The sequence below is a fragment of the Aedes aegypti genome, chromosome 1 (assembly GCF_002204515.2).
Source record: "Aedes aegypti strain LVP_AGWG chromosome 1, AaegL5.0 Primary Assembly, whole genome shotgun sequence".
NCBI classification, from domain to species: Eukaryota; Metazoa; Arthropoda; class Insecta; order Diptera; family Culicidae; genus Aedes; species Aedes aegypti.
This window is the reverse complement of record NC_035107.1, coordinates 264436397-264455799: the sequence shown is the minus strand read 5'-3', so window position 1 is coordinate 264455799 and position 19403 is coordinate 264436397. Positions and strand designations below refer to the sequence as shown.

At 37.5% G+C, this 19403-nt stretch overlaps 1 protein-coding gene across 3 annotated transcripts in view; it reads left to right on the top strand.

The window, feature by feature from the left end:
* Positions 1-19403, top strand: part of LOC5573637 — a 283372-nt gene that overhangs the window by 248202 nt on the left and 15767 nt on the right. The window lies entirely within an intron of this gene.

The window sequence follows — 19403 nt, the reverse complement described above, 5'->3', positions numbered from 1 at the left end:
AAACTATCAAAATCAGTTGCGAACTATCAATATCACTTTGATCTGACAACCAACAGTGGTAATGCGACATCGCACTCTAGATCATAATCAATGCAGAATGAGTGATCACGTGGTTATTACCCACGCTATTAATGTTTTTCAGTGACCAACACACAGTTTCAATCCGTTTGCAGCACTATAAGGAATACCGTACTGAAAATATGCCATTTTATTTGCTTAATTTAAGGCCAAACTTTATCCATCAGTGATATCCATTAGACCTATTCATATTTTCAAAAATGTCTGGAAACTCCCCAGTCAACCAATACTTTGATTTTACATGTCGAAATGAACTTCTGGTCAAAATTTCAGCCAATTTGGCGTAAATTTAGGTGTGCTTCAAATCAGTTATGTGTTTCTGGGCTATTTTCAAGCTTTAAAAAATCATAACTATTGAAAGGAACACCAAAACTTGTCGAAAATACCTCTACACAGTACTTTATTCAATTCTACGAACTTTTTTCGAACACGATTTTATGATTGGAGCAAGTTTTAACATAGTTTGGTCGAGGTTTGTGTCTTGAGGTTCTTGAAAATCTCTATTTTCGGGGAGTGTTTTCTCTGAAAAGCATACATGTATGAAAATTTCGGATTTTTAATATCCAGACATGCTGACTATGCCTATCTAGAATTCAATCCTGTTAAAAGTTATCATTTAAGCCACTCTGCCCAAAGTTCTTCAAATGTACATTTACGCGACAAATAACACTGGTTTTTCTATCCAAATGCAGATTTGCACTTGACTGCATCATTGCCACAATTAATTATAATCGAACAAGCCTATTTCAAGTGGCTGTCATACTTTTACAAATGTTTTACAAACAAGTTTTCGTGAAACAAATAAAACAAACAAAATAGCAACCCTGCTGAGAGCACATACTTTTGCTAAAACGTAAACAATTTTCGTTGGCGCGAAACCGATTCACTGCCTTTTCTTGCCCGCCAACGGCGAAAACTAAGGGTTTGACGTTTCCGCACTTATAAACCCGCCCGCACTTCTGAAGTGCGGGGTCCAATAAGGTGGGAACTGCGCAATATTGACTTCGAAATACGCCATCAATAATAAACTTCATTATTGAGAAAGTATTTTAAATTCGGTATTTACCAACTTGATGTGAAAACAATGCCCTGTACGCATACTTATTTTGAATCACTGTATTTATCCCAGTAAATCGTATGTTTTGTGAGATGCACGAAACCATTTCGTCGAATGCACTAAAGCTCTAGCTCTTTTTACGAATGATTCGTAGATTGCGTACGAATATTCGTTCTCAATACGAAATAAACGAATTTCGATTACAAAATGTTTAGTACAATATAACAATCATTGCTTGTTTTGATTTGGAGCTTGAATTTTGTTACGAAAATGGTTACATACATTTTACGAAACTGTTTCGTTGCTGAAAACAACGAATAATTTCGTAGTTCATACGAACGATTTCGTTATATAAAACAATATATAAGTTAAGGGCCGGGATTTCCCATTTGCTTTTTTAAAAAAGGCTTAAACTGAACTGTCCGGGTCGAGCGGTTGAACTGAACTAATTTATTTCCTCCTAATTGAATGCAATCTACCTAGCTAAATATTTGAACTTTGCAAACGCCGCATTCCATGTAACAATCGCCGTCGCCGTCCGTCGTCGTCGTCGTCATTACTCAGGTTGCATCCGGTGCACTGCCAGCGGTCTGCTTGGAGACAGAGTTGGATTCTCGCATTACGCCCGGTCCAACGTGGCAAGGGTAGAGTTTGATGATACAAGTTGCTGTTCTAGCTGTTTCAGGCGGGCCGCCTGGGAGGTTATGTCTGTAACTTATATTTTCAGTGTATATATTTTACTGCCGTCACTATTCAAAACATTCACTCTTATTTTTATTTACGTTCGATTGTTGGATCCGCCATAAACAAGAATGAAAATGATTGAGTATTGTATTTGGATTTCACGATGTGTATAGATTTTCTTATTATTTTGTCACCCAACCATCATTCACTTTTAATCTTTATGACAGCTTTGGTGCGGTTTTATTAAAATATTCGAGATTTTAAATTGAAACTTTTTGTTTCGAAAACTGGCCAATTAGGAACATGGTTGGAACCGTATCAATATGGGTATCAAACTTAAAGATTTTAAAGGTGATGCTCTCGGCAGCTTTTACAGAACCACCGGCTGCTATGATCACTGTATTGTAGGTTCTAGATACCTTGATGGAAGTGGGCAATTTCGCACATGTACGGAATCATATTAATTTGAGTAACAAACTATGATATTGTGGGAATCGGACACGAGAACGAGTGATAATAAACGCAGACGATTAAAACTATAACTATTTTTATTAGTCGTTCGATTTCACGCGTTACAAGTCTTTCGATCATTTTTCAACGTGGTTATTACCCACGCTATTAATGTTTTTCAGTGACCAACACACAGTTTCAATCCGTTTGCAGCACTATAAGGAATACCGTACTGAAAATATGCCATTTTATTTGCTTAATTTAAGGCCAAACTTTATCCATCAGTGATATCCATTAGACCTATTCATATTTTCAAAAATGTCTGGAAACTCCCCAGTCAACCAATACTTTGATTTTACATGTCGAAATGAACTTCTGGTCAAAATTTCAGCCAATTTGGCGTAAATTTAGGTGTGCTTCAAATCAGTTATGTGTTTCTGGGCTATTTTCAAGCTTTAAAAAATCATAACTATTGAAAGGAACACCAAAACTTGTCGAAAATACCTCTACACAGTACTTTATTCAATTCTACGAACTTTTTTCGAACACGATTTTATGATTGGAGCAAGTTTTAACATAGTTTGGTCGAGGTTTGTGTCTTGAGGTTCTTGAAAATCTCTATTTTCGGGGAGTGTTTTCTCTGAAAAGCATACATGTATGAAAATTTCGGATTTTTAATATCCAGACATGCTGACTATGCCTATCTAGAATTCAATCCTGTTAAAAGTTATCATTTATCTTACCTGAATAAATTGTAAAAAAAATAGGTAACTATGAAGCACATTTGTAAATCCGCTGTAAGTGAACCAAAAGCACCACCGTGAGCTTCAAAGAACATAAAAAATGAACACGTTAGCACTGCCTTTTCTCAGTCGATGATGATGATTGTTTTCAAATCGTTCTAAATGGTCAGTGAAATGCGATCAAAACAATCATCAATTGGAAAGAAAAAGCAATGCTCACTTGTTCAATTCATTCATTCGTCGGTACATGTGTCATGCGCGATTAACTACACAGAAAGAAATTCTGAATATTAACCGCACTGGAATTTTGGAAATCATAAACACTTGCTTCTCGCCAGGCTTGATAATTCTCCTCAACATCATCAGAGTTCGGTGACTTACTCTAGAGCAGCGTGCTGCCTTTGCCTCTTTGCGAGGGAGCGAAAAAATGCTAAGCAGAGAGGCAACGAAAAGTGAGCGAGGAAGATGCAGCACAAAAAAAAGCCGAGTAAAATTCCATCAAAAAAATTTGGGGTGGGTAATGTCTATTACATTACCGCGGGGTTGACGTAGAACTACGATGATTAATAATTTGATTTGTCATGTGTATGAATTTGTAAGTGTACTAGTTTTTGTGTATGGTGTTCCAGGAATAATGCCAGATGATTGAATTTGTTTGTTTGGTCGTTGCTTGGTTGGGTGATCGGTTTCTGGCTCCAGCTGTAGTTCGCCAAACTCCTCCAGTAGATTAGATGTTTGATAGCTCGGGTGCTTCGATCGTGATAATCGATTGAATCGGTCCAGTACTTTGGTCTGTAGCAATATCCATTGCATGAGCATTTAGGCTCTGTACATTGATACTCATCAATATGCAGGCTGGGCCACTATGATCCAGTATTTCACGTCTCAAAGCGTCACTAATCGATGGTTGCCTAAGCGCTGCAGCTCATTCCTCAAGTCAACCCTTGGAATTGCTGCCTTTGGCGTGATGGAACTGGGAAGAATTGGTAGAGTTTGTCAAAAATAGTCCTTGCAGTGAAGTAACCCGCGACAAACCAACATATACCAATTGCTGATCCTGGCTTTTGTCATAGTCGTACACGACCTCGGGGAAAGTTCCACCTTGCGACTTATGAACAGTTAAAGCACAGGCACTAACCATCGGGAACTGAATGCGTTTGCATTTGATTATGCCGCACAGTTTGAAAGTAAAATAAAAATTCTCTATACAGGAGTGAAATTGGAATTTCAAAACCAAGAGCCTTATGCTGGCATGAAATATTTTGAACTCTTATAACTGTTTGCTGGTTTAACGAAATTCCTTGAATGGCACATCAATTGAAAGACAAGACATCAAAGGGTCATGTCGTTTACTTACTGAATCCCACATAACTGTTCAAATAGTTTAATAACTGTTTTAAAAGAGAACGTTGATTTCAAGCAAATTTATAAATAGGGGTGCTAGAGAAAATTTGACGTCATTTGCTTTCAATTCTCCGCTTCGATCACATCTCAGCAGGCAACAGATCGTCTTGCTCTGACCGGGCGTGCTTCTCAGGCACAGACATCGATAGCGAAGGACGCCCCCGTTTGTCTTGCTTCGCTCAAATCAAACTGTCGAGCGAGCGAGAGAAGATGCCGTCCGATGATAAAGCCATCACCGCTGCCGCCGCCTAGAAGAAGAAGAGGAAGCAGTCCACAGGAGAAATTGCGGTCGAACTGTGAACACGGTCGGGCGAGTCATTCTCGCTTAGCGGTTCACATCTTGTTTGCGTTCACCCAGCCATCATCATCGCCGCCATCATCAGATTTTGACTTAAGCCCGGTGATCCACTACCTGTTAATGTTGTGCGCCGTCCACGTTACGAAACTTTCGGTTCGTCGTATAAGCAAATAACTTGCTCAAATTTATACATTTGAGTTGAGGATTCCCCGTTTGACCATGGCAATCAACTGATAACATCCCGCAGTGTTATTTATCTGTAAGAGCATCAAAGCTAACAAAGCCATCGGCCCTTTTCAGGGACATCAAATTAGTAGAAAAGAGTTAAAAGAGAAATATTTCCTACTTTATATATGACTTCTTATATTCCTAAATCAATTTCACAGCTTCATACAAAATTTCATTTGTCATGAATAGTTTATGACTCAACATTTTGAGACTGTAATCGCGGACGCTGCTGCAGTGCCGTCGGGGTGAGTGCTCAACATTCCACAACACTTGTTAAATAGAGTGGCATTTCCAACAGCGTCTTTGATGTTCCATATTTTGTGGGAACACTTTGATTAGCAAAATTATCACATGTAACAAAATTGCGACATGTTAAGAATGCTTTTGAAAATACATTCTCATTGAACAATTGTAATAATTTTGGCACCCATGGATCAGAAATTTACCGTCATAATAAAGAAAACTATTGATTATCAATATCTCGTATTGAATATTTAGTTTATGTCAACCCTTCCAGCAATTCATGTTCGACCAATTTCTCACGCATTAGCATTCTCCGCAATTTTCAAGTAATTCTAAGCCCAACACATTATTGGCACATACCCATTTCCCAGATTGGTCGATCAGAAAGCGAAGAGCACAAAAGGGAGGAGCATCGTCTGCTATTCTGAGGTTATAAAACATGCTTCCTTCGTCGGATTCAGTTTCATTCTAATTCCGCTTTCAAGCTGGTAAGAGCTCCTCCGAACTTGCTCAGCGAGAAGAACCTCGCTGCTAGAAATCTGCTGAGCTGTCATTCTTCAAGCTGCCAATCCAGCATCTGGTCTGTGAAATCGCTCAAGATTTCTAGGTTGACCGATCCGCGCTTCTAGATTTCGCCTCGTGGTAAACTCGTGGTCACAGCATCCAAGCTCAATCGGCCCTTTTCAGGGCCAACATACGTTCATAAAAGGGTTTATTGGATGATATTTACTGATTTATCTATAATGATCTAAATATCGCGGTATACTACAATATGGTTCACATAATTTACCCCACATAATTACATGAATTTGAGAATTTACCACTGCAGCGCCGTCGGACCGTAATAACATCATGTTACTCAGTATTGTATGGTATTGCTGTGTGCATTTGAAATGCAAATACCAAATGCGGGAACACCAAATGCGGTCAGATTTTCAACAAGGAAGGCGAAGTCAAAATTTGATTTTCTTTGCTAGGTTGGCGGTGATATGCATCATGATTGCTAAGTATCCTTTGGTTACTTGGTGTTTCCGCAATTGAAGTTCAGTTAGACTGGATTTGCACGTCAAACGCAAACAGCAATATTTCAAACAGTATCGTTGATTTATCATATAATGGGGGAACACTTCCTAAATTCTCGAGTATTAAATTGGAAAATGTATTAAAATTGCGACAGATTTTAAATACTGTTCAATATACTGTTTCCTGACCAATTGTAATAAGTAACTATTGATCTGAAATTTTTCTACATGTTAGTCTATTGCGTTAATCTGAGAAATAGGCTATATGAATTTGATGTCTTGGCAAGGGATGTACAAGATGAGCATTATGTATTAATTTTCCAATTTCCGTACTCGAGAATTTTAGAAGCGGGGGCCGTGATGCTCGGGATGGATTGTCCTCCATGACTGGTCCTGGCTGGAAATATTCGTGGGGAGAAACTCGACCCTTTGCTGCAGGAATTTCATTAACAACTCTTTGGTAAAGCAAAAATTTCTGATAAAAGTGAACTTTTTCAAAACAACTCTTATTGATTGGAATATTTATCAACAACTCTTTGTTAAGTAAAATCATTCTTAATAACTCTTTGCTCCATCGCCAAACCAAACCATTTCATTGAATTCATCAAGTACAAGAATATGAATGGTAAGGAGAGGCAGATGGTGTATATTTTGCTAACGTTACTTTCCAACAGGTCGCCGGTTGGCGCTGACTACTAATCCGTCCACTGAATGATTTTCAGTTGTTGCTTTCGCTCTCTGGTTCCGTTCGCTACTCGCACACTGCTGTGGCTTTCACGCGCTCTTCTTTGCTGCTCCGCTGCTTGTTCCGTTCGTCATGCCGTTCGATTTGTGAATGAGCTGGGAACAGAACAACCAGTGGTTTTATTTGCTCGAGCTCCGTTCACCGATGGCGAGTGGTGGGGCTCTCGCTTGGTTGTTTCGTCACTTCGTTCGCTACTCGCACGCGATTGGTTATTGCTTTCGCGCTATTTTCGTTGATGGTGTGATTCTTCGCTGAGAAATAAAAACTGCAACTCTTTTGATTTTTCATGCAAAATGACCAACTTTGATAAACTATATCTCAGTTATTTATGGACTGATTTGAATGAAATTTTAACAGAATATCAGACATAACTTAAATTTTAACATATGTTTTTGAGTGATTTTTCCAATCACACGTTGAATAGCATTAACGGTTTGACTAAAGAGATTTTTTTGACGATTTTTTATGATTGACATAACTAAACATATTGAAGGAATAGCTTCATGGAATCTTCAGAAAAGTTGTAGATTTTGACGAGATGAATTGAAGACAGTTTTTGTGTAAGGCTATAAGATTTTAAGATAAAAATTTTGAATTTTTCGTCGAAAAATAAAGTTTAGTCAAACCGTTATTACTTATAAACTTGTGATTGGAAAAATTTTCAAAAATATATGTTAAAATTCAAGTTACATCTGATGTTCTGTGAATGTTTCATTCGAAAATATTTCCATAAATAACTGAGATCTAACTTACCAAAGTTGGTCATTTTGTATGGAAAATCGAAAAAGCTGCAAATGCATGCGAATAAGTTGGGGCCTTCCTTAGCCGAGTGGTTAGAGTCCGCGGCTACAAAGCAAAGCCATGCTGAAGGTGTCTGGGTTCGATTCCCGGTCGGTCCAGGATCTTTTCGTAATGGAAATTTTCTTGAATTCCCTGGGCATAGAGTATAATCGTACCTGCCACACGATATACGAATGCAAAAATGGAAACTTTGGCAAAGAAAGCTCTCAGTTAATAACTGTGGAAGTGTCATAAGAACACTAAGCTGAGAAGCAGGCTCTGTCCCAGTGAGGACGTTAATGCCAAGAAGAAGAAAAAGAAGAAGATGTGAATAAGTTCTCTGTTTATTCGACAAACAAGCTTAATATTTCATGGGTACACAACAGCAACAGAGTAGCGTACAAAGGGATTTAGTTGAAATCTGGAAACGTAGCTCAATCTTGAAATCTTGAGCGATTTCACAAACCAGATTCTGGATTAATAGCTCAGCAGGCTTCTAGCAGCGAGGTACTTCTCGCTAAGCAAGTTCGGAGGAGAGCTCTTACCAGCTCGAAAGCGGAAATGGAATGAAACTGAATCCAACGAAGGCAGCATGTTTTATAACCTTGGAATAGCAGATGATGCTCCTCCCTTTTGTGCCCTTCGCTTTCTGATCGACCAATCTGGGAAATGGGTATGTGCCAATAATGTGTTTTGTTTGGAATTATTTGAAAATTGTGGAGAATACTAATACGTGAGAAATTGGTCGAACATGAATTGTTGGAATGATTGGCATTCCCTAAATATTCAATACGAGCTATTGATAATTAATATTTCTTAATTATGACGGTAAATTTCTGATCCATGGGTGCCAAAATTATTACAATTGTTCAATGAGAATGTATTTTCAAAAGCATTCTTAATATGTCGCAATTTTGTCACATGGGATAATTTTCCTAATCAAAGTGTTCCCATAAAATATGGAACATAAAAGGCGCTGTTGGAAAAGTCACTCTATTTTGCAATCGTTGTGAAATGTTGAGCACTCACCCCGACGGCACTGCAACAGCGTCCGCGAGTACAATCTCAAATGGTTGAGTCATAAATTATTCACGACAAATGAAATTTTGTATGAGGCCGTGAAATTTATTTAGGAATACTAGAAGTTATAAATAAAGTCGGAAATATTTCTCTTTTAACTCTTTTCCACAAATTTGATGGCTCTGAAAAGAACCGATGGCTTTGTTAGCTTCGATGTTGTTACGGATAAATAACACTGCTCGGACCAGCAAACCTCAGGGGGCTTCTGGTATTTGCTCCTAACGGGATTGCTTCTTGACCACCAAAGATGATTTCATCACGAGTCGAAATTTTGAAGCGCGGGTCAACAGCTCCTCGGCCGATGAAATTTGCGGCGGCGATGACGATGGCTGGGTGAACGCAAACAAGCGGTGAACCACAAAGCGAGAATGACTCGCCCGACCGTGTTCACAGTTCGACCGCAATTTCTCCTGTGGACTGCTTCCTCTTCTTCTTCTAGGCGGCGGCAGCGGTGATGGCTTTATCTTCGGACGGCATCTTCTCTCGCTCGCTCGACAGTTTGATTTGAGCGAAGCAAGACAAACGGGGGCGTCCTTCGCTATCGATGTCTGTGCCTGAGAAGCACGCCCGGTCAGAACAAGCCAATCTGTCGCCTGCTGAGATGCGAGCCAATCGGAGAGTGAAAAGCAAATGACGTCAAATTTTCTCTAGCCACCCCTATTTATAGATTTGCTTGAAATCAACGTTCTCTTTTAAAACAGTTATTAAACTATTTGGACAGGTATGTGGGATTCAGTAAGTAAACGACATGAAGCTTTGATGTTTTGGCTTTCGATTGAGATGCTAATCAAGAAATTTCGTTAAGCCAGCGAAAAGTTATAAACGTTTAAAATATTTCATGCCAACGTAACGCTCTTGGTTTTGGAATTCCAATTTCACTCCTGTATAGAGAAGAGAGACGTACTTCTACGTCAAAAGGGTGCTTTCACAACTTCCCGAGGACTGTCTGTTCGAGCGGCAGACTCGAGAGTTCGTTTGAAGTGTGAGTGATGGTGAGCATCGCAACGAGAGAGAGAGAGTGCCTGAAAAAATCCTCGCATTTTTCTGCACTCTCACTCGAATCGCTTGAGGATCTGTGTTGAAAATTTTGATTTTTTTTCTCCTCAGAAAAACGGCAAAATCGCCTCCTCTTTGCATCGTAGAGGAGTTTCTATCAAGCCTGCTTCTCGCAATGTTTATACAAGCGTAAAAACACTCGTCTTCTAATGCACATGCATCTAGCTCAGCAAACCATTGAGAACTACAACGTTGCCATTGAATTTCTGCTCTGAGCTTTGAAGATACAACAGAAAACGCCTAATTTTACACGATTTGCGTGTGGATGCGATTGGTGCCTGAGTGGGCATCGTAGTTGCTGTCATCCATATTGGAATGTGTTTACTTTGCTGCCGTTCAAGAAAATATCGTTTTAAATTGTTGTGTATTGTTGGTTTTCGTAATTTGTCTTCGGATGTGACTCGTGCATAAGTTTGTGACAAGTGATTTAAAGGAAGTACAATGACTGCAGCACTTAACGTATCTATTTGGAACGAGGATCCTGCGAGCATCTGGTGTCGTTTAGTATATGCTTATTTGATAGCTTTAGACTACAAAACAAAGTGATTCATGGTGGAAAATTTTGAAATAAATAAGTTGATTAAAATGGGCGAAGCAAGACTTTTTTCTCATTATTCTGAAGAAGCATCACGGCTATCCTCAACTGTTTAATCATGAATCATCTGAAATCCGCATCGGCTCTTCCACCTTATTTTCATCACCTGTTTGGGCATTTGTTTGGAATCAGGAACCCACACACACCATGAAGTAAATTTACACGACGATCTAAATTCACATCAGTATTCAAAATTAGGCTTATAAATTTTAAAACTAGCAGAATTTTACACTATCCGTGGCATTCCCTTCATGTGCATCAGAAATAGCTGAAATTTACAGGATTTTTTAATACTGTGTATCATCAGGTTGCGATACGGTGTTCGATCTTCGGGCATTTTTTGAAATGTATTGCTTAAAGCAACATTTAAGCTGTTAATGATTTATGAAGTTATAGATGTATTATGTTTGATTCCCGCTGACTAGGGCTTGAAGAAATAATGTCAAAGTGTGTTTTCTATACCATATATATTGAGAAAATTGTGATTTCTGAGTACTGTGGCGAACAAATCTGGATCAAACAATGTTAAAACTCAATTTAATCCTATTAGCATCTTCGACAAAATTTAACAGAATAAAATTAGCTTTCAACTAGTGGTAATAGCAGTTATGATTTTTCAAACCTTGAAATAAGCCCAAAAACACATTTTTAACTTGAAGCATACTGTAATCTTTATCAAATGAGCTGAAAATTTGACCAGATGTTGTTCTTAGCATAAGAATTCAGAATACTGCTTGACCGGAAGATTTACATATATTTTTTCAAATTTTAAAAGGTCTAATATCCATCTATCGCCATCGATGCACTGGTGATGGAGTAGACAGCATGATGTTGATGTGATATGGAATGATCCGAATTGTATCGCAGTCGGCCTGTACAAATCAGCAAATTTCAAGCGTTGATAGTGACAGCAAGCCACTCTGCCCAAAGTTCTTCAAATGTACATTTACGCGACAAATAACACTGGTTTTTCTATCCAAATGCAGATTTGCACTTGACTGCATCATTGCCACAATTAATTATAATCGAACAAGCCTATTTCAAGTGGCTGTCATACTTTTACAAATGTTTTACAAACAAGTTTTCGTGAAACAAATAAAACAAACAAAATAGCAACCCTGCTGAGAGCACATACTTTTGCTAAAACGTAAACAATTTTCGTTGGCGCGAAACCGATTCACTGCCTTTTCTTGCCCGCCAACGGCGAAAACTAAGGGTTTGGACGTTTCCGCACTTATAAACCCGCCCGCACTTCTGAAGTGCGGGGTCCAATAAGGTGGGAACTGCGCAATATTGACTTCGAAATACGCCATCAATAATAAACTTCATTATTGAGAAAGTATTTTAAATTCGGTATTTACCAACTTGATGTGAAAACAATGCCCTGTACGCATACTAATTTGAATCACTGTATTTATCCCAGTAAATCGTATGTTTTGTGAGATGCACGAAACCATTTCGTCGAATGCACTAAAGCTCTAGCTCTTTTTACGAATGATTCGTAGATTGCGTACGAATATTCGTTCTCAATACGAAATAAACGAATTTCGATTACAAAATGTTTAGTACAATATAACAATCATTGCTTGTTTTGATTTGGAGCTTGAATTTTGTTACGAAAATGGTTACATACATTTTACGAAACTGTTTCGTTGCTGAAAACAACGAATAATTTCGTAGTTCATACGAACGATTTCGTTATATAAAACAATATATAAGTTAAGGGCCGGGATTTCCCATTTGCTTTTTTAAAAAAGGCTTAAACTGAACTGTCCGGGTCGAGCGGTTGAACTGAACTAATTTATTTCCTCCTAATTGAATGCAATCTACCTAGCTAAATATTTGAACTTTGCAAACGCCGCATTCCATGTAACAATCGCCGTCGCCGTCCGTCGTCGTCGTCGTCATTACTCAGGTTGCATCCGGTGCACTGCCAGCGGTCTGCTTGGAGACAGAGTTGGATTCTCGCATTACGCCCGGTCCAACGTGGCAAGGGTAGAGTTTGATGATACAAGTTGCTGTTCTAGCTGTTTCAGGCGGGCCGCCTGGGAGGTTATGTCTGTAACTTATATTTTCAGTGTATATATTTTACTGCCGTCACTATTCAAAACATTCACTCTTATTTTTATTTACGTTCGATTGTTGGATCCGCCATAAACAAGAATGAAAATGATTGAGTATTGTATTTGGATTTCACGATGTGTATAGATTTTCTTATTATTCCTTACAAAAGAAATAGATTGACGTTTTTAAAGACATTCGCTATTTTATTTTATTTTCGACGTTTTGTCCCTTCGACGTTTTTGAATTCGACATTTTGTCTTCCAACGTTTTGTCCCCTCGACGTTTTGACATTCGACGTTTTGTCTTTCGACGTTTTGTCACCCAACCATCATTCACTTTTAATCTTTATGACAGCTTTGGTGCGGTTTTATTAAAATATTCGAGATTTTAAATTGAAACTTTTTGTTTCGAAAACTGGCCAATTAGGAACATGGTTGGAACCGTATCAATATGGGTATCAAACTTAAAGATTTTAAAGGTGATGCTCTCGGCAGCTTTTACAGAACCACCGGCTGCTATGATCACTGTATTGTAGGTTCTAGATACCTTGATGGAAGTGGGCAATTTCGCACATGTACGGAATCATATTAATTTGAGTAACAAACTATGATATTGTGGGAATCGGACACGAGAACGAGTGATAATAAACGCAGACGATTAAAACTATAACTATTTTTATTAGTCGTTCGATTTCACGCGTTACAAGTCTTTCGATCATTTTTCAACTGACGTTTTCTCTACACTCCAACCAGATGATAAAGTTTCTGATTAGTTTTTATATTTTACCTGCTGAGCATGGATTGAAAGCTTTCGTTTGACGTATTGACAGTAACCAAAGGTCTTTTGACTTATTTATAAACAATGTTTTTCCTTAGGGTGGCCAAAATTGGTACACCTACCCTATTTAAACAAAAATATGCAAGTTATTCTGTAACTAGGATCATTATCGGTTAAACCTTATTTCCATAATCCGAAAAGGCGGAATTAGTCAAAAACGTATTGTAGTTGTAGTTTTTTTGAGAACTTGCTTGTGGAAAATTGGTGCAAAAATATTAAGAAACAAAACAGTTATCGCGCTTTTTTTGTGGTGATAAAATAAAACTGTTGGTAGAGGGGTTAAACACGTTAGGGGAAGGGTTGGTAAGATGAACACCTTAAGGATATCCTTGTTTCTGATAGAAAAACGAGTAATTTGTATAGTTCTATCATACATCATCAAAAATAGGGATGTTATCTGTATCAGCGACACGAATTCAGACTGAAGTAGCCAAATTATCACATATTTTTATCGCCAGCAAAAAACGATGTAAATATTCATTTTACCTACACTATGTGGCTAAAATGAACAGCTGTTGGTGGTAAAAGTGTGTGTGGCTTCTTAGAATGGAAAGGCGCATTTCAGCTGTGATGTTTGTTTGCTAGTTTTTTGTGTTATTCCATACGATTAAAATCGTTTTCGGTACTTTTTACTACGACTCATGTGATACTGAATGTTATTTGACTCGTTTCTCATCTTCTGATAACGAATTGGAGCCAAATCATCGATTTTTTGTGACCCATCACCAGCTCATCTTTATTGTCATTACTTGCGCTGCTGATCAAAATGAATGGGAGTACGGAAAGCAGATCTGTATGCAAACAATGCACGAAAGCTATCTCGAGAGGTAGTGATGTTATCGTGTGTGAAGGCTTCTGCACTGATGTATTCCACGCTGCCTGTGTAAATGTTACCGATGAAGAGTTAGTCAATAGGCTAATATTTTCAAAGCTGAACGATCACTTCGACATCTGGTGGCTAGTAGGAGAACCGTCATAAAAGAGGTTGGGTTGAGAACGCACCGTGTGCAGCATAGGAAGGAGCACACATATTACACTTTTTCTCGAAATAGTTATGTTGTAGACGATCAGAGAGCATTGAAAAACATGATAAACTTTTTTTCCTTCCACAATGTACAGATCCGGTCAGTGCTCATGTACGATTTGTGGGATAAAATTGGAAAATTGGTGTTTGGCTACATAGGTTATGAACATCCGGATTCTTTGTTTGTGGCTTAATTTGTTGTGAAATCATGCGTATCGCAAGAATAAAGGGTCAAAATGATTATGCCAATGGAAAATAGTTTAATAATTAATTGATTATGAGCTAATTATTGAGTCGAAAAAATGAATTTTGGACGTAAACAAACATTTTCAATGACATTTCTCTCCTTACCTAGCGACCTCTATGCTGGTGGCGCATTAAATTTGCCTATTATCGCAGAGTTTCTAACTTCTGGTGGATTTGTGATCAATGTATAAAAATTGTGCGCACCAATCGTAAAGACCACTCGAAACTTGCTACCCAAATTGTAATGGAATCTGCATCAGCCAACGAAACCCCCAATGTTGCTAATGAAATTGCTGAGTTGAAAGAACAGATCGCCGAGATTCACCAAACGCTTGCGAGTATCACGATGTCACGCTCCGAATCAAACCTGAGTTCAGCAAATGGAATACCGTCGGTGATCAGTAGGGTGAAATTGATCACTGTGTCACACGATTTCATTTCCCTCTAATAGAGCACATAAATCAATGAAACCTATGTAAATGAACGTTGTTTGTCCTAACTATTGTCGAATTGCATGTTGTGAAGCTTTTTGTGTTAAGGCATGTTTATTTCTATGAAAATAATAGAAAATTCCATAAGGGCTTATTCACAAATTTCATAACGCTGAAGGTGGTGGGTGGGTGTTCTCATGGTGTTACGGCTCATACAAAATTTGTTAAATATTTATACAAAAAGTGTTACGAGGGGGTGGGTGGGTGTCCAAAACTGCCATTTTCAGCGTTATGAAATATGTGAATAAACCCTAATCGTGTTCTGTGTGGTATTGGCAGACATCAATAAACTTATAGTTTTAAACCAGGATTTGGACATAGTGTCAACCTGAAAATTTGTAAGGATGTTTGAAATATATCCCCAAAACGAATTTTATCATCCAATGGTACGAATTTACCAATTTGTTCATTTTGTTGTAATTTTTGAATTTTTAATAGATATCAGCAGATTCCTTCTAAATTGCCTACATTTAGGCGTTTTCTGCGGTATTGTTGAAAATTAATTGTTTATTATTTCTATAAATTTTGCATTGTTAAGAATTTGGCAGCATATTTGGATTCAGGAGGCCCAAATTGAATAAGTAAAGTTGTTTTCAAAACTAACAATAATTGTTTGCACAGGTGATCAATTTCACCCCGAAATGGAATTCCTTCATTTTTTATTTTAGAGTCGATTTTCAGCACTAAAATCACAACTGTATGAAAATTGGAGTATATAAACCAATGAGGCTCACCGTCGTACTTATTTTCCTGCATTAAGTTATTTGGAATTGACAACACCATAGAAAACAGACATGGAAAACAGTGAAAAGTGATCAATTTCACCTGAAATTACGGTACCGTAAAACGGGATGACCTTGATAGTTTTTTCGAAGAAAACTTGAATATTTTTGCAAGCCGTTTCAAAGAATTATAGTTTATATTTTTAAAACAAGTACTGGCATCCTAGCTATCGATTGCAATTGATAAAATGCCAAGAGATTTATTTTGAAAGGATGCATAATTATTTATTTAATCGAAAGTCGGGTCTCTGTTTTGGGGTACCGTAAAACGGGGTAACTTTGATAACGCGAGACCCACAACATACCAAACGAAATACCAAAGTTTCTGTTAATCAGTTAAGCAAACCGAATACAAAATTAAAGAGTATTAGTATTGCACTTCACGTCAATGTTATTTCCATAGGAATCAAGTTCATTTGAAGATTCATATACAAATATGAAAAATTTACAAGATTTTACCATTTTTTAAAAGCTCACAAACAATCTGTTTTACGATCACTATTTGATGAAGTCATAATGAGTTTGTCACTTATCCTTGACAGCCTAATTGTAGTAGAACATGAGTTCGGTCTCAAATCTCTTAGCGAATACCATTTTTACAAACTGGGACCATTTCTGTAATCGAATTCAGAAATTTCCTTATAGCGTTAAACTCCTAGAGGTATGCAACGCCCTATAAATGTTCCGTAATTCATTCAATTTTGTTCGACTTTCAAAGTTACCCCAAGACAGAAAACCGACTTTTGATTATATGAACAATTATGTATCCATTCAGAATAAATCTTTTGATAATCAATCAACTGCAATCGATAATTATTATGCCAGTACTTGTTTTAAAAATATAAATTATAACTCTTTGAAACAGCATGCATAAATATTCAAGTTTTCTTCGAAAAAACTATCAAAGTTACCCCGTTTTACGGTAACTTTGATAGTGGAGTATAAATCGAACAAAATTTAATGAATAACGTAACATTTGTAGGGCATTGCATACGTTTAGGCGTTTAACGTTGTATGAAAATTTCTGACTTAGATTACAAAAATGTTCCCAGTTTGTGAAAATGCTTTTCGTTAAGACATTTGAGACCATATTCAAGTTCTATGATAACTAGGCTGTCAAAGATAAGTGATCAATTATTCAAAACTACATAAAATAGTAATCGTACAACAGATTGTTTGGAAACCTTTCGGAAATGCTAAAATCGTGTCAATTTTTAAAATTCGTATATAAAGCCTAAAATGCTCTTGATTCAAATGAAAACGGCTCTAACATGAAGTGCCATACTAATATTCTTTAGTTTTGCATTCATTTCGCTTGACCGATTAACAGAAATTATAATATTTGGTGTAGTATGTGGTGGGTAACGCACTATCAAAGTTACCCGCATTGTCAAAGATACCCCGTTTTATGGTACCGTAAAACGGGGTAACTTTGATAGTTTTTTCGAAGAAAACTTGAATATTTATGCATGCTGTTTCAAAGAATTATAATTTATATTTTTAAAACAAGTACTGGCATCCTACCTATCGATTGCTGTTGATAGATTGCCAAAAGTTAATTACGAACATTTGTAGGGCATTGCATACCTATAGGCGTTTAACGTTATATGGAAATTTCTGACTTAGATTACAAAAATGGTCCCAGTTTGTGAAAATGCTTTTCGCTAAGAGATTTGAGACCGTATTCAAGTTCTATGATAACTGGCTGCCAAATATAAGTGGCCAACTATTCAAAAGTACATCAAATAGTGATCGTAGAACAGATTGTTTGTAAGCGTTTCAAAAATGCTAAAATTGTGTCAATTTTCAATATTCGTGTAAAAAGCCTCAAATGGTCTCGATTCAAATGAAAACAGCTTTTATATGGAGTGTCATACTAATACTCTTCAGTTTTGCAATCGTTTTGCTTAACCGATTAACAGAAATTATGATATTTCGTTTAGTATGTGGTGGGTTACGCACTATCAAAGTTACCCGCATTATCAAAGATACCCCGTTTTACGGTACCCCCTTTAGCAGAGTCATCTCCATTGTCAATACGAGGAATGCAATTTGGTACGAAGAATGTGAGCAATCGGAATATTACGGCTGAGGCTAGCGCTACTGATGGGCTCTGGTTATTTTTCACTGTCGAATCCGCCGTTCATTTTTCGGGATATTCGCAGTCGAACTTTTTTTTTTCCAGCACTGAGAGTGGAGCGGACATAAAATGCGTTCGTCCACATCAACGTATGTCTACGTTGGTTGACGTCGGTTTGTAGACATACGTTGATGTGGACGAACGCATTTTATATCCGCTCCACTCTCAGTGCTGGAAAAAAAAGTTCGACTGCGAATATCCCGAAAAATGAACGGCGGATTCGACATTCACGAGAATAAAAAACAACGTCACTGAACAAGATATGCGCAGAGTGGTATCTGCTTCACTGAATGATAACAACGCGATAATGAGAAAGCTGATTCCCGCTTGGAAGAATACATCTGAAATGCCGTACATCTCGTTCAAGGTTGGGATCAATGTTCACCTCAAAGACAAAGCACACCTGTCGACTACATGACCAGCTGGAATAAGTTTTCGTGAATTTCGGGACAATGTTTGGCAGCCACTCAGTGAAAAGTGTGCTTCTTTATGCCTTGTATGAGCCATGGTGCCTATGTGTTGTGTATGCAGATTTGTAGATCCTTAGCTTTAAGTAATACTTTCAATAAGATCATCAATAGATCAGTTGGAATTGAAATAAAAAAAAAATAAATAAACGAACATCATGCAAAAAATGTGAGCAAAATAGATATTTTTGAAAATTTTCATTGCGCTAACAAAAATATATCCATTAATAGTTGTTACCCATTCAAAAAGAAATCCAGTTCTTATTTTCAAACGTGGTTTTCTAAAACCTTAGTTTTCGTTGATATTTTTAATTCAATTGACCTCCATATCAACCCGAACACACAGATTTATGCTCTAAATCGTCCGTGCGTGATAAAAATTCAATCAAATTTGTTTTTTCTCGGTAAAAGGCTCGGTGTTCATTTTACCACCGCTGTTCATTTTGTCACCACTTCCCCTACATGTCCAGACCCCCCCCCCCCCACTCTTTTTGTGTTTTTTTTTGTTCAAACCAAAATTTTGAATTTTGTATGTACCGTGGTCATTAGCCAGATCTTTTTTTTGGAAAACCTAGAATCCTGCATTAAAGTTCATAATGACTCCGATGCATTCCAAATGTTCGATAAATCTAGCCATTGCTTCTTCTCTTTTGGGATTTTGTCCCCAATGGGAAAGAATCAGCTTCTCAGCTTATGAACTGAGAGCTTTCGTTCCCAAAGTTACCATTTTCGCTTTTGCATATCGTGTAACAGGGGATGATCCCATATGATATAAAATCATTTGGCCTAACTATTCTAAACACTTGACGAAATGTCGTTTATCATAACTGGGGTTTCATCATAGTTATGTTCCTTCTTTTCAAATAAGCTGTCCTTTATATTATGCCAA